This window comes from Drosophila miranda (assembly GCF_003369915.1).
Source record: "Drosophila miranda strain MSH22 chromosome Y unlocalized genomic scaffold, D.miranda_PacBio2.1 Contig_Y1_pilon, whole genome shotgun sequence".
NCBI classification, from domain to species: domain Eukaryota; kingdom Metazoa; phylum Arthropoda; class Insecta; order Diptera; family Drosophilidae; genus Drosophila; species Drosophila miranda.
Genome location: NW_022881603.1, coordinates 48,987,261 through 49,001,880, shown reverse-complemented (window position 1 = coordinate 49,001,880; position 14,620 = coordinate 48,987,261). Strand labels below are relative to the sequence as shown.

Genomic DNA, 14,620 nt, shown 5'->3' with positions numbered 1-14,620 from the left:
GATGAGTGGGAAATATCAATGGACTTAAGTCTATTAAAATTAATGATTTCAGAATTAGTTCCAAAACGGAATGAAAGGGGAATAAATGAATTAGGTACCATTTGGAAATGGATAGCAGGCAGCCCTGATCATGACGACTTTTTGAAAATACAAAATAAAGTAAATGAATTAACTGAAAATAATAATAAACAATTTGTAATAAATTCCAAATTTTTCAAAGAAATTAAATTGCTATCAAATTCATTAAAAAATGTCATCTTCAATGAAGAAACGATATTGAGAAAGCATCGTTTAAAATTAATAACTTTTGACCTACTAAATTTAGTTGATACCATAACCCTCTTAAAAGTAAACATTTTCAATACAAAAATTTTAAATAAAAACGAAATAGAGGACATTTATAAGCATGAAAAACATCCTGTTGAACTTTCTGATCTGCTGGACATTGCAACGGTTAAAATAATTCGAAATGCTGATTTAATAATCATTTACATAAAATATCCTCAAATTAAAGATATTTGCAAGTTTTACCATGCAAGAGCCATCTCACAAAATGATGGAATGTTAGTTATAAGTGAAAAAGTTTGTGAATGTAAGGAGTAATACTATTTAATGAATAATTTTAAAAGTGAAACTTTTAACAATTACGCACAAATAAATTTAAAGAAGACCTGTTTCACCAATTTACTTAATGGCTTTAAAGCCAACTGCACTAAAAAAAGGGAAAAAACAAAGAAATAGACATCATTCAGGATGGTGCCATATTAGTTTCAGGCAAAAATATCGTAGACAATACTACTTTGTTAGGATCGTATCTCCTTATATTCAACAACACAATTGTAATAAATAATAAATGATAAGGGTAAAATTCTAAGATATATATCGCATCATAGATATAGCGATTTTGAATTAGTTGATTATATACAATCGAATGATAAGCAATTTTCTTTTGATAATGTTAATATTTTAAATCCCCTTATAACATTAGGTAATACGGCCTTACCATTAACAACATTATTCTTAATCATTTTGATATTGATAATGTTATTTTACTTCGGCTATAAATTAACCAAATTTGTACTTATTAAATCAATAAGAATACCGTCAGAAGAAATAGTGGAAAGCAACATTCAAATACTGTCAGAAGAAATTAGAGCTCTATCAGAACTTCAAAATGTATCGGGACGAAACATTTAAGAATGGGCGGAGTTAACGTACCCAATTCTATTGAGCTCTTATACGAGTTGTAAACAATCTTTGGCTTTCCAAAACGAAAACAATTTCAATCTTGGGCCTCCGCCTAATTGATTTCTAAGATGTACAATCTCAAGGGCTCCCGCCGCAATACCAATCTTTGACACTCGCCTAAATGGAAAACCAATGTTTGCCACACCCGGCTTCTCATAAACAATCTCACTCCCGGCTTTCTGCAGATCCTGCACTTTAGGCATTTTACAGTTCTCTCTTTGGATGACGAAATCCAATACTCGGGATGGCGAAATCAATTGAAATGTTTATAGAAAAACTATTCCCGAAAGGGATCAACGATGCAAGGATCAGAAAGTTCAAGTCAGTCTTGATCCAGAAGCGACACCGCAAAGTCGAGCTAAAAATTAAGATCGCGCAAACCCTTTGTTCGGAATCCTTTGTGACCCTCTACTTAAATCTATATCAGTGAAGTTAGAAGTAAAATAAAAACTTTTTAAAAACACAATCCGTCACCGCAGTTATTTAATTTGTACACCAGTACATTCACAGAATGTGCTAAGATGCATCCCTATCAAGAGTTATGGGGTCTGCTTCTTGTTCGTTACCAAAAACGTTGTTGAAGAATTTTCTCTCAAACTTTCTCAATTCGCATCCTCCTTTTTGTGAATGTCAACTATCTCCTTCATAACTCTCACAGCCGTTTCTTCGGATGAAAAACAATGCACCAAATCATAATGGCATTTATATTTTTCACGTATTGAACAAGGCCGGCGAACATTTGGCTCCAAAGGTCATGACCTGCATTACATACTCGTTCATCTAGTTGCCTGGATTCTTCCTCCATCTATACTACTTTCGAATTATGACTTGGTGGAACATTTCAGCTATATCAGCGCAGACTCCAATCGGTTACTGTCATCAGGAATGAGGTAGAGGGACTGTTGTGAACAAACAGCATGCCTATACCAAAGGGAAGAGACAGAACTGCTTTCGCTAGTAGCTAAAATTGAGAACGCCGTTCACAATAAAAAGTATGCACTGGGAGTATTTGTTTTCTTTGTTTCCCAGTTCCGTTATGCGGAGGAGTAGTACAAAAAGCGTATCATTGATTCAGTCATGAGCACGTACTTGTAGTGACGCTTGAACCAGCTACAAAAATATTACTACAACAACAACAAAAATAAAAGAACGGAAAAAAAAAACTAATCAAAAATTTTAAATCCAGGGAATATCGTAATTGCGTTTAGCGCCCCTATTGCTCGTGATCGACGGGTACTTTTTGGGCAGACGGTCGGACTCGGGAGAGAGTCGGCCGCGGTTATGTTAACTCGAGGGAAATGGTGGTTGGCACTTTCGCTGTTAGGAGGGTTCGTGAATGCAAGTCCAGCTACGGTCGCTCTTTTCGATTTTGGGCCCCACTTCAGAAGGTAGTGTTTGTGGTGGAAAGAGGAAATATTAGCGGAAAAACATAACTAAACCTCGCGCCAGTGCTAAATCAAAGAAAAAAAGACAAACAAAAGAATCGTGTTGCTTTCAAATTATACCATAAAGAAATCGAAAAGAAATTTGCCACCCCAGTAAGGGGGCGTTCCATTCTGACCCCACGCCGGAGGCAAGGCATCCGAAAGTGGTCTCTTTTTTTTTGTTTCGGACGGCCATTTGCAAGTTAATATAACAAGAGTGCCAATCGCCACATAGCGGTAAGTTGGACATTGGGGTTTAGGTGTCGCTAGGTAGTGTTAAATGGAACATGGGTTTTCTTGTATTACAGAATTGGCACGTTGTGCCAAGCAGATTTCCAAGGGAGAATAGCGGAAAAAGATAATTGGGATCGATGACCGAGCCGGCCGCAGCCACAACCAGCTGGCCATAGAAAGGGAAGAGAAGAGACTGCGCTCCCGGAAAAAAAAAAGCACAAGAACCGATCGAATTCGCCGCTGGCGCAGAGAAGCGCAAGGCAGAGAGTCCGCCGCTCCAGCTGTGGGTCCGACTCAGTGCATCAGCAGCATCGTCGGCGCCGGGAAGCTGCGAAACTAAAAGCGGAATATTGAACATTTTTTTTGGCCCCCAAGTTTTTTTGCGTAAATATCTTGCCCTCGGCCGACCTGGCTTAGTGAAAAAAAAGTAGAGGAAATAAAAACCCAGATCAAAATTATACCCATGAGCCAATAGGCAAGGTCTTAGTGAGTACGAATACAAATACCTTGCTCCCCTTTCGGCAGTGTAGCGCCGTTAATTCAGTCTTGCTTTTCTTTTCCCTTAAACCGTAAGGGCTAGCCCTATGTGGAGCCCAAAGAAAAGAAAGGCATAAGGGAATAGAAATACAATATCAATGCTCAAAAGCAAAGAAAAAAAGCAGTCCCCCGAAAGCCTCTGCGCGCCTTGTTCTTTCTCTTCTTTTCTCTTTTTGTCGTGTGCTCTCCCAATAAAATTACATTTACAGCAATTATAGCAAGCGGATCGTCTTCGACAAAAGCGCTTTTGGAGATGGATGGCACGTAAGTGAAAGAATATTGCTTTACTCTAAATAAATTGCATGCATGAGCGTGAGAGAAGGAGAGGTATAGGAAAGAAAGAAGGGGAGAGGTAAAACAGTTGGGCAGATCCACATGCCGGAAGAGATAGCAAGAACAGTAACCATGGGTTTTTTGTTGTTGTCACAAATGCTCTGTTAAATTTGTATGCCAGTTTAGCGGCTACCTCCTATATACATATACTGTTTTTTTATTATATACACATTTAATTCTTTTTTTTCTATTTAGTTATAATTCTTCTATTTTAATTATTATTAGTATTATTTTAATTTCCAACCTGGAATATTCTCGAATCCTGTTGTTCGCTAAAATAGTTATTGAGTCAATTGGGAGTTTAAGTAGAGTAGGGAAATGCCCCTGTGTCAAGTAATAAATAAGTTTTAAAATGAAATCGATAATGAACTAAATTATTTTAGGGCGCCATGCCGAGTGGATTATGGAAATGAAGTGAGTCTGGGGGATTTAGGGATCATCGGCCACTAATATGGCTTTGCGGCCCAGATGGTCAAGGTAGGGTGGGCAAAACGCTGCTACACCTACAGCTACTCAGCAGCACAACCCGTACTTCAGCATGTTCTGTTTTCTTTGCAGAGCAACCTCTATGTGTGCATAGCTTGTCACTCTTGGTAGTTTCTTTTCTGTATGGCCAGTCCGATCGATCATGTGTTAGGGAGGAAAACCGCACGCGAAATCAATATTATTATATGTATCCAATGCGAGCAGGTAGCACAGTGGTAAATCCTCACCCCCCCCCTTGCCGACGACAAATAGAAGCCGGAACCAGCGCGTGCTCCTCTGGTCGCTACAATAAGATCAGCTCGTTATGATAGAGTATCGCTATACGTTGTATGCTACATACTCGTAAATTTCGTGTGTGTCATTCTAGTACAGATTATACATGTAAATGTCATGTGTGTCATTCTAGTACAGATTATACATGTACAAAATTTCAAATTTCTATGAGGCTTGCTCATAAAAAATCGACTGTTTTCCTTGCTGAGTTGAAGGCAATATGGCTAAACAAATCTTGTCCGATTCTTACGCGTATTTGCACAATTGGTATATTAAGCATTCGAGGTAGCGAATTCCTGTTGACTCATTGACGGTATCCTCCACAGCTTTATGCGATTGTATTACAAAATTATTGGATCGATACTCTTTGAACGCCTACTGAGTTGGCTTAAAATTTTTCTTACCTATTTTCTGATTTGGTAAGTATAGCAGTAGTTGAATGAAGATTCTTTTAAGCTACTGACATGACCCCGGCAGTTGTACAAGCGTCTGGAGCACTCTTAAGCGATGGCAAAATTATTTTGGATATTTCTGTTGTTTGTAAATTAATCAGTAGAGGAATGCAAATCCTCTTGGGCACTGACATGATTCCTGACAGTTCTATACGCGTCTGCAGTCCTCTGATGCTATCATGCTCTACCGCCTTGGTAAACTTGCTTTCAAATTTTTTCTGTTATTTCCGCATTTGATAAGATCGGAAGTAGATTTTGCAAATACTTTCAAATAATATACGGCAACCTTCACAGGCTTATGTACCACTGGACTGCCTTCTGATCCAGGCGTGTGGTGCGTCGCTACCTTTACCAGAGCGACCTCGCTGTCTGTCAGAAAATCTACGGGATGCCGGATACCGGTCAAGTCGTCTTATTTAACGGTTGGCACAAGGCAAGCAGGGTCGTGTGCGACGACTGTCGGATGAATCGCGTGGGTAAATTGATTGACCAGGCAAAAGTATGCCTGGATGTGGTGCTACTGTCTACCGCCAATGTCAAGTACATTGACCGCATATTGGCGGCACATATTCGGGGTGTCACTGTGCGCGTTCTCGCCAGCTACAAAATGCTCGCGGCTAATGGGCCAGCGGTGAAGCTACTCTGCGCCTTGAGTGTGCAGGTGCGCTGCTACTCAATCGGAGTAATATTCGGGTACAATTTTGCTATAATAGACAGTGTAAAGCGAGCCCTGGAGATAGAGGCCAAGCAGGATACGGTCCACACGTGTCTTTGGCGACTAAGGGGTAACATGAAAGGGTGTCTAAACTGGATCCTACTGGCCGCGTTGCAGAAAAGTGATTATAGGAATGACAATCGCCACTACCAAAAATTGTTTGATGAATGGAACTTCTTATATCCTGTCACCCCGTCCTACTTCATAGCATATAATTTGCCTTCACCGCAGCATAAAGCATAGATCAAAGGGTTAGTTAGTTACGTTTTCACCTCCGCTTCAACCGGCTGACCTACCGCGTGAATATCCACAAACACGAACCATATATATGTATATAAATATACAACGAAACCCAACTGCTTTTCCTTTCTGTGACGACTGCTAGGAGTGAAACTGGAATAGTCGCTGGATAATTGAGCCCTCGATCCGCCCACCGACAAACATTGGTGTTTTGAGCCGGATCTTCGCTTGGATAAAAGGAGAAGTCCACCCCAGCAAGCACCGGTGGATAATTCCCAATTTCCAAGATAAGTACGGATTCCCCATCTGCCCATCTTCAGCGTCTCCTCTCCTCCTGGTCTCAGTCGGCTGGACATACATATATATACGTGCGGCTTCTTTCCTTTCACCATTCTATCGACGGATCCATATTATCGGCAATTCCAGGCGTTCTCCGCTTACTCGAGTCCTCCTAAATACCCACATCCACATACCGGATAAAAGTGCTTACAAATCCGTTATCTGTGCAACCAGTTGTGCCACAGTGAATTTAAAATAATACACCCGCAGCGAGCCCAATTTTATCCGCCGACTCTTACGCCAGCACCCGTATACACATACACATCCGCATATTATCGGTGAATAACAAGAATTTATTGTAGATATATTTGGAAAAAAGGTATGTTTTCATATTAGTGAAGTGCACGTGCTGACAAAACCTATGTTGCATGGCTGATGCAGGGCTGTTGCCATGGCTGATCACAAATGCTCCAGCATCCGACATCTCGCCTCAAAAAATGAGGGCATGTTTGACCACAGAGGCAATCTTGAGGTCGGCTGGTTCTCCTCCCATTTCTCCATGGTCTTGTGGTGCAATTTTGCGCCTATGATGTAGATAAGTGTTAGGTATTATATTAATATCTATATACGGTCACACCATCCAAGGGATATAGAAAAAAAGAGAATCTTGAAGACAACGCGTGCTTAAGTCTGAGTGTCAATACACTACATAATTGGCGACGAGGATAAAATAAAATGTATTAATATACATACACATGTTAAAAGTGCATATAATATATGAATAGCAACATGACGAAAAATGAAGCACCAACATTCTATCAAATGGCAACAATTGCTGAGTTTTCGCCACACCAAGAAACGTTCTGCATTTGGAAGGAAAAATTCGACATACATTTGTGCGAATTGAATGTGAAAGAGGAAAACACAAAAAAGGCAGTTTTGTTGAAGTCGATCGGTACAGCGGCTTACACTGTACTACATAGTTTGTGCAATCCGGTATCACCCGTATCAAAAGCATACAAAGAATTATGTGAAATTTTAAAAACACACTACACACCACCTACACTCATATTCAGAGAAAGAAAAAAATTTCACATGTCCACAAAAAGTGAAGATGAGACTGTAGCGGAGTGGTATGCTCGAGTTAAACAATTGGCATTGGAATGCAAATTTGGCTCAAATCTGGAAGCGTTTGTATTAAACCAATTTGTAATGAGCCTTCCCAACCCTATATATGAAAGAATATGTGAAGAAGACGAAAATCTAACTCTGGCTTATGCACTCAAGAAGGCGATGATCATGGAGACGAAGATCAGCACAAGGAAGACAGAACACAACGTCAACTACATGCATCAAAAGAACGGGACTAGTCAATGGCAGAGGCAAAGAGGCGAGAACAGAGATCAAGCAAAGAGCAACGGCAGAAGTCATTTCAAGGGCAACCGAAACGTGAGTTACAGAGGCGGCAGAAGCGACGGTGACGGCGACGGCGAAAACGACTGCGACGCTGGCAGAGAAAAGAAGCAGCAGCCATGCACACACTGTGGCTGGCGAAATCATAACTCAAACAATTGCAAGTATAAGGCATGCAAATGTCACAGCTGTGGAAAAATAGGTCACTTGGCGAGCATTTGTAAAAATAAATCAAAAAAATCCGTAAATTATGTATCTCAAACAAAACATGACACCTATTCTGATAATAATTTTGATAATGATAATTATAACTTTTCTATCTATAGCGTTGATACAACCTCAACTAGTGGAGTATATTATTTACCTGTAAAAATTGATGGAAACATAACGAAAATTGCTTGCGACACTGGTGCACCGTGCACATTGGTTCCAAAAACATTTTACGAAAGCTTAAATACCAGCAGACCACTTAGAAAATGTCTAGTTCCATATGTAGATTACAATGGAGATTCAATCAAAGTTATTGGTGAGTACGATGCAACGATCGAATATCGAGGTCTAAAAAAACAAATTGTTGTTGTTATAACCAATGCAGTGAGTCCACCTTTGCTAGGTAGAACATTTTTGAGAGCTTTTAATTTTGAGTTAATGCAGGTGAACAATGTGTACGTAAATGAACCAAATTCTGTAATTACAGAACAGATTAAATCGGAGTTTGCTGAAGTTTTTGAGCCTCGTTTAGGTTCATATACTACGAATACGATATCGTTACTATTAAAAGAAGATGCAAAACCAATATTTTTCAAGCCTAGGTCAGTACCATTAGCATGGAAAGAAAAGATTGAAGTGCAGTTACGAAAATTCATAGATGATGGAATTTTAGAGCAAGTTGTTAGTTCTGAATGGGCAACACCTTTGGTACCGATTTTAAAACCAAACGGTGACATACGAATTTGTGGTGACTATAAGGTTACATTAAACCGGTCTTTAGTCGACGTAAAGTATCCACTACCTCGAATAGACGACATTTTTGCAGCGCTTGAAGGGGGTACACTGTATTCAAAACTTGACCTGTCAAATGCTTACAATCAGCTAAATTTAGATGAGCAATCTCAAAATTTGTGTACTTGGAGCACACATATTGGACTATTGAAAGTTAAACGCTTACCATTTGGTATAAAAACTGCAGCAGCTATTTTTCAAAAAACAATGGAAGGGTTGTTTCAGGGTATGCGAGGAGTTGTGGTTTATCAAGATGACATAACAGTTACAGGACGAGATCTTCAAGAACATATTTCAAACCTAAAAGCTGTACTTAGAAAACTGAAATCAGTTGGACTTAAATTAAATGACAAGAAATGTGAGTTCTTTAAATCCAAAATTTGTTACCTAGGATTTTCAATTGACAGGATAGGACTGAGCAAAAACAATGATAGAGTTGCGAGTGTATTGTTTGCACCGGCTCCGGAAAACGTATCACAGCTTAGAGCTTTCATAGGCATGGTAAATTATTATTCAAAGTTTATCAATAATTTCGCTCAGATAATGAATCCTTTATATGCATTATTAAAGAAAAATACAAAATTTAATTGGACACGCGAATGTCAGAGTGCATATGAAGAGGTAAAGAAAGAAGTAACTTCTGAACAAGTTTTAGTTCACTACAACCCAGATCAACCGTTAGTATTAACGACTGATGCTAGCAGTCATGCAGTTTCAGGTGTTTTATCACATAAATGCAATGAAGATATCAAACCAATAGCATTTGTATCAAGAGCATTATCCAAAAGCGAGCATAATTACAGTACAATCGAGAAAGAGGCCCTGGCTATAGTGTTCTGTGTGAGTAAATTAAGACAGTATCTTTTAGGAAACAAGTTCATCCTTCGAACAGATCACAAACCATTACTAAGCATATTTGGAGACCTGAAAGGACTTCCATTGATGGCCTCTGCACGAATGCAAAGATGGGCACTGACTTTGTCAGGTTTTCAATATACAGTTGAACACATAAAGGGGACCTTAAATATAGCAGATGGACTCTCAAGAATGCCTCAATGGGAAACGGCTGTACCAAACGAAGACTATAATTACATACATTTTATACAGTCCGAAAAGGTGTTCAAAATTAGCTTCAAAGAAATAGCTCGTGAAACACGACGTGACCCAATATTATCAAAAGTTTGTGAGGCAATTAACACTGGTTCGAAGACAAGATTAAAAGGCAGCGAGTTTTCTGCCTACATCTCTAAAACAAATGAACTTTCAGTGGAATATGATTGTATCTTATGGGGACACAGAGTAGTAATTCCAACCAAACTGAGACAAGCTATTTTAGCAGAATTTCATGCATCGCATTTGGGAATAGTAAAAACCAAAATGTTAGCACGTTCTTATGTGTGGTGGCCTTGCATGGATTCTGAAATTGAGAAATTAATTCGAGATTGTATTCCTTGTCAGGAACTACAATCAAGTCCAGAAAAGAGTCTGTTAATACCGTGGAAATCCACAGGAAAGGCTTGGAGTCGAGTACACATAGACTTTGCAGGACCAATTAGAGGTTTTCATTTATTGGTTATTATAGATTCTTATACAAAATGGGCAGAAGTATTCAAAACGAAGGAAATAACTTCATTGTTTACTATCAACAAGCTTAGAGAAGTATTTTGTCGATATGGTTTACCAGACGTGTTAGTTAGTGACAATGGACGACAGTTTACTTCTGATGATTTTAAAACGTTTATGAAAAACAATGGTGGTAATCACATTTTTACTGCTCCAGGACATCCAGCGACTAATGGTCAAGCAGAAAATTTTGTAAAGACTGTTAAGAAATCACTATATGCAAACATAAAGGCTAATGAAAGACAAGATTTTAATACAATTTTAAATAGATTTTTGATCGATTACCGAAATACGATTCATTGTACTACGGGCGAATCTACTGCTAAATTATTTTTTGGTCGTACACTAAAAACAAGATTTTCGTTGTTAAAACCACCTACGGTCGAAAGCATAACAAATAAAAAACAGACTGAGTGTGTTGTAAATCACAAAGGTAGACGAAGCACAGAATTTTTAAAGGGTCAAAAAGTTATGGTTAGGGACTACAAAAATCCTAACAAAGCAAGCTGGACTCAAGCAACTGTAAAACAACAACTGGGCCCGCGTTCGTATTGTTGTATTTTGGCGAACAATAACAGAGAAATAAAACGTCACCTGGATCAAATTAGAAACCAAAGCACTAACAATCATACATCGCCTAATGCGAAAACACCTGATGTCGAAAGCAATTGTTCAGTAGATGACAATTCCAAAACCAACAATGAACAAATAGTTTCTCAACCAACACCCACCAGGAGAGAGTTGAGACCACGTGAGGCAGGGAAGGTAGTAAAGCGTATTTAACAATAAAATAATATAAAGAAAGGAATTATGAAATCAAATTATGTACAAATTAAACACTGAAACAAATACTAAACAGATTAAGAAGAAAGAAAAATACGAAATCACATAAATTTTATATACGCTAATTAGATTAAGTACACAAATCAAATTGTTATAAGAAAATAGATTTGTAAATGACATGTATATTAAACATCTAAGGAGAGGCGTGTTAGGTATTATATTAATATCTATATACGGTCACACCATCCAAGGGATATAGAAAAAAAGAGAATCTTGAAGACAACGCGTGCTTAAGTCTGAGTGTCAATACACTACATAATTGGCGACGAGGATAAAATAAAATGTATTAATATACATACACATGTTAAAAGTGCATATAATATATGAATAGCAACATGACGAAAAATGAAGCACCAACATTCTATCAAATGGCAACAATTGCTGAGTTTTCGCCACACCAAGAAACGTTCTGCATTTGGAAGGAAAAATTCGACATATGTACATTTGTGCGAATTGAATGTGAAAGAGGAAAACACAAAAAAGGCAGTTTTGTTGAAGTCGATCGGTACAGCGGCTTACACTGTACTACATAGTTTGTGCAATCCGGTATCACCCGTATCAAAAGCATACAAAGAATTATGTGAAATTTTAAAAACACACTACACACCACCTACACTCATATTCAGAGAAAGAAAAAAATTTCACATGTCCACAAAAAGTGAAGATGAGACTGTAGCGGAGTGGTATGCTCGAGTTAAACAATTGGCATTGGAATGCAAATTTGGCTCAAATCTGGAAGCGTTTGTATTAAACCAATTTGTAATGAGCCTTCCCAACCCTATATATGAAAGAATATGTGAAGAAGACGAAAATCTAACTCTGGCTGATGCACTCAAGAAGGCGATGATCATGGAGACGAAGATCAGCACAAGGAAGACAGAACACAACGTCAACTACATGCATCAAAAGAACGGGACTAGTCAATGGCAGAGGCAAAGAGGCGAGAACAGAGATCAAGCAAAGAGCAACGGCAGAAGTCATTTCAAGGGCAACCGAAACGTGAGTTACAGAGGCGGCAGAAGCGACGGTGACGGCGACGGCGAAAACGACTGCGACGCTGGCAGAGAAAAGAAGCAGCAGCCATGCACACACTGTGTCTGGCGAAATCATAACTCAAACAATTGCAAGTATAAGGCATGCAAATGTCACAGCTGTGGAAAAATAGGTCACTTGGCGAGCATTTGTAAAAATAAATCAAAAAAATCCGTAAATTATGTATCTCAAACAAAACATGACACCTATTCTGATAATAATTTTGATAATGATAATTATAACTTTTCTATCTATAGCGTTGATACAACCTCAACTAGTGGAGTATATTATTTACCTGTAAAAATTGATGGAAACATAACGAAAATTGCTTGCGACACTGGTGCACCGTGCACATTGGTTCCAAAAACATTTTACGAAAGCTTAAATACCAGCAGACCACTTAGAAAATGTCTAGTTCCATATGTAGATTACAATGGAGATTCAATCAAAGTTATTGGTGAGTACGATGCAACGATCGAATATCGAGGTCTAAAAAAACAAATTGTTGTTGTTGTAACCAATGCAGTGAGTCCACCTTTGCTAGGTAGAACATTTTTGAGAGCTTTTAATTTTGAGTTAATGCAGGTGAACAATGTGTACGTAAATGAACCAAATTCTGTAATTACAGAACAGATTAAATCGGAGTTTGCTGAAGTTTTTGAGCCTCGTTTAGGTTCATATACTACGAATACGATATCGTTACTATTAAAAGAAGATGCAAAACCAATATTTTTCAAGCCTAGGTCAGTACCATTAGCATGGAAAGAAAAGATTGAAGTGCAGTTACGAAAATTCATAGATGATGGAATTTTAGAGCAAGTTGTTAGTTCTGAATGGGCAACACCTTTGGTACCGATTTTAAAACCAAACGGTGACATACGAATTTGTGGTGACTATAAGGTTACATTAAACCGGTCTTTAGTCGACGTAAAGTATCCACTACCTCGAATAGACGACATTTTTGCAGCGCTTGAAGGGGGTACACTGTATTCAAAACTTGACCTGTCAAATGCTTACAATCAGCTAAATTTAGATGAGCAATCTCAAAATTTGTGTACTTGGAGCACACATATTGGACTATTGAAAGTTAAACGCTTACCATTTGGTATAAAAACTGCAGCAGCTATTTTTCAAAAAACAATGGAAGGGTTGTTTCAGGGTATGCGAGGAGTTGTGGTTTATCAAGATGACATAACAGTTACAGGACGAGATCTTCAAGAACATATTTCAAACCTAAAAGCTGTACTTAGAAAACTGAAATCAGTTGGACTTAAATTAAATGACAAGAAATGTGAGTTCTTTAAATCCAAAACTTGTTACCTAGGATTTTCAATTGACAGGATAGGACTGAGCAAAAACAATGATAGAGTTGCGAGTGTATTGTTTGCACCGGCTCCGGAAAACGTATCACAGCTTAGAGCTTTCATAGGCATGGTAAATTATTATTCAAAGTTTATCAATAATTTCGCTCAGATAATGAGTCCTTTATATGCATTATTAAAGAAAAATACAAAATTTAATTGGACACGCGAATGTCAGAGTGCATATGAAGAGGTAAAGAAAGAAGTAACTTCTGAACAAGTTTTAGTTCACTACAACCCAGATCAACCGTTAGTATTAACGACTGATGCTAGCAGTCATGCAGTTTCAGGTGTTTTATCACATAAATGCAATGAAGATATCAAACCAATAGCATTTGTATCAAGAGCATTATCCAAAAGCGAGCATAATTACAGTACAATCGAGAAAGAGGCCCTGGCTATAGTGTTCTGTGTGAGTAAATTAAGACAGTATCTTTTAGGAAACAAGTTCATCCTTCGAACAGATCACAAACCATTACTAAGCATATTTGGAGACCTGAAAGGACTTCCATTGATGGCCTCTGCACGAATGCAAAGATGGGCACTGACTTTGTCAGGTTTTCAATATACAGTTGAACACATAAAGGGGACCTTAAATATAGCAGATGGACTCTCAAGAATGCCTCAATGGGAAACGGCTGTACCAAACGAAGACTATAATTACATACATTTTATACAGTCCGAAAAGGTGTTCAAAATTAGCTTCAAAGAAATAGCTCGTGAAACACGACGTGACCCAATATTATCAAAAGTTTGTGAGGCAATTAACACTGGTTCGAAGACAAGATTAAAAGGCAGCGAGTTTTCTGCCTACATCTCTAAAACAAATGAACTTTCAGTGGAATATGATTGTATCTTATGGGGACACAGAGTAGTAATTCCAACCAAACTGAGACAAGCTATTTTAGCAGAATTTCATGCATCGCATTTGGGAATAGTAAAAACCAAAATGTTAGCACGTTCTTATGTGTGGTGGCCTTGCATGGATTCTGAAATTGAGAAATTAATTCGAGATTGTATTCCTTGTCAGGAACTACAATCAAGTCCAGAAAAGAGTCTGTTAATACCGTGGAAATCCACAGGAAAGGCTTGGAGTCGAGTACACATAGACTTTGCAGGACCAAT

The 14,620-nt window shown here is 38.3% G+C and overlaps 2 long non-coding RNA genes across 3 annotated transcripts; both read left to right on the top strand.

The window, feature by feature from the left end:
* Positions 1-2,409: 2,409 nt before the first annotated feature.
* LOC117191925 lies at positions 2,410-4,582 on the top strand. The gene is made up of 3 exons (XR_004474114.1): positions 2,410-2,909; positions 2,981-3,392; positions 3,653-4,582. It is a non-coding gene; the product is annotated as an uncharacterized LOC117191925 (long non-coding RNA).
* A 62-nt stretch (positions 4,583-4,644) lies between these two features.
* LOC117191924 lies at positions 4,645-6,032 on the top strand. Of its 2 annotated transcripts, XR_004474113.1 has the most exons (4): positions 4,645-4,802; positions 4,862-4,954; positions 5,013-5,182; positions 5,282-6,032. It is a non-coding gene; the product is annotated as an uncharacterized LOC117191924 (long non-coding RNA). The 2 variants fall into 2 exon arrangements; XR_004474112.1 differs by having other exon boundaries at positions 4,651-4,802; positions 5,013-5,290.
* The last annotated feature ends 8,588 nt before the right edge of the window (positions 6,033-14,620 follow it).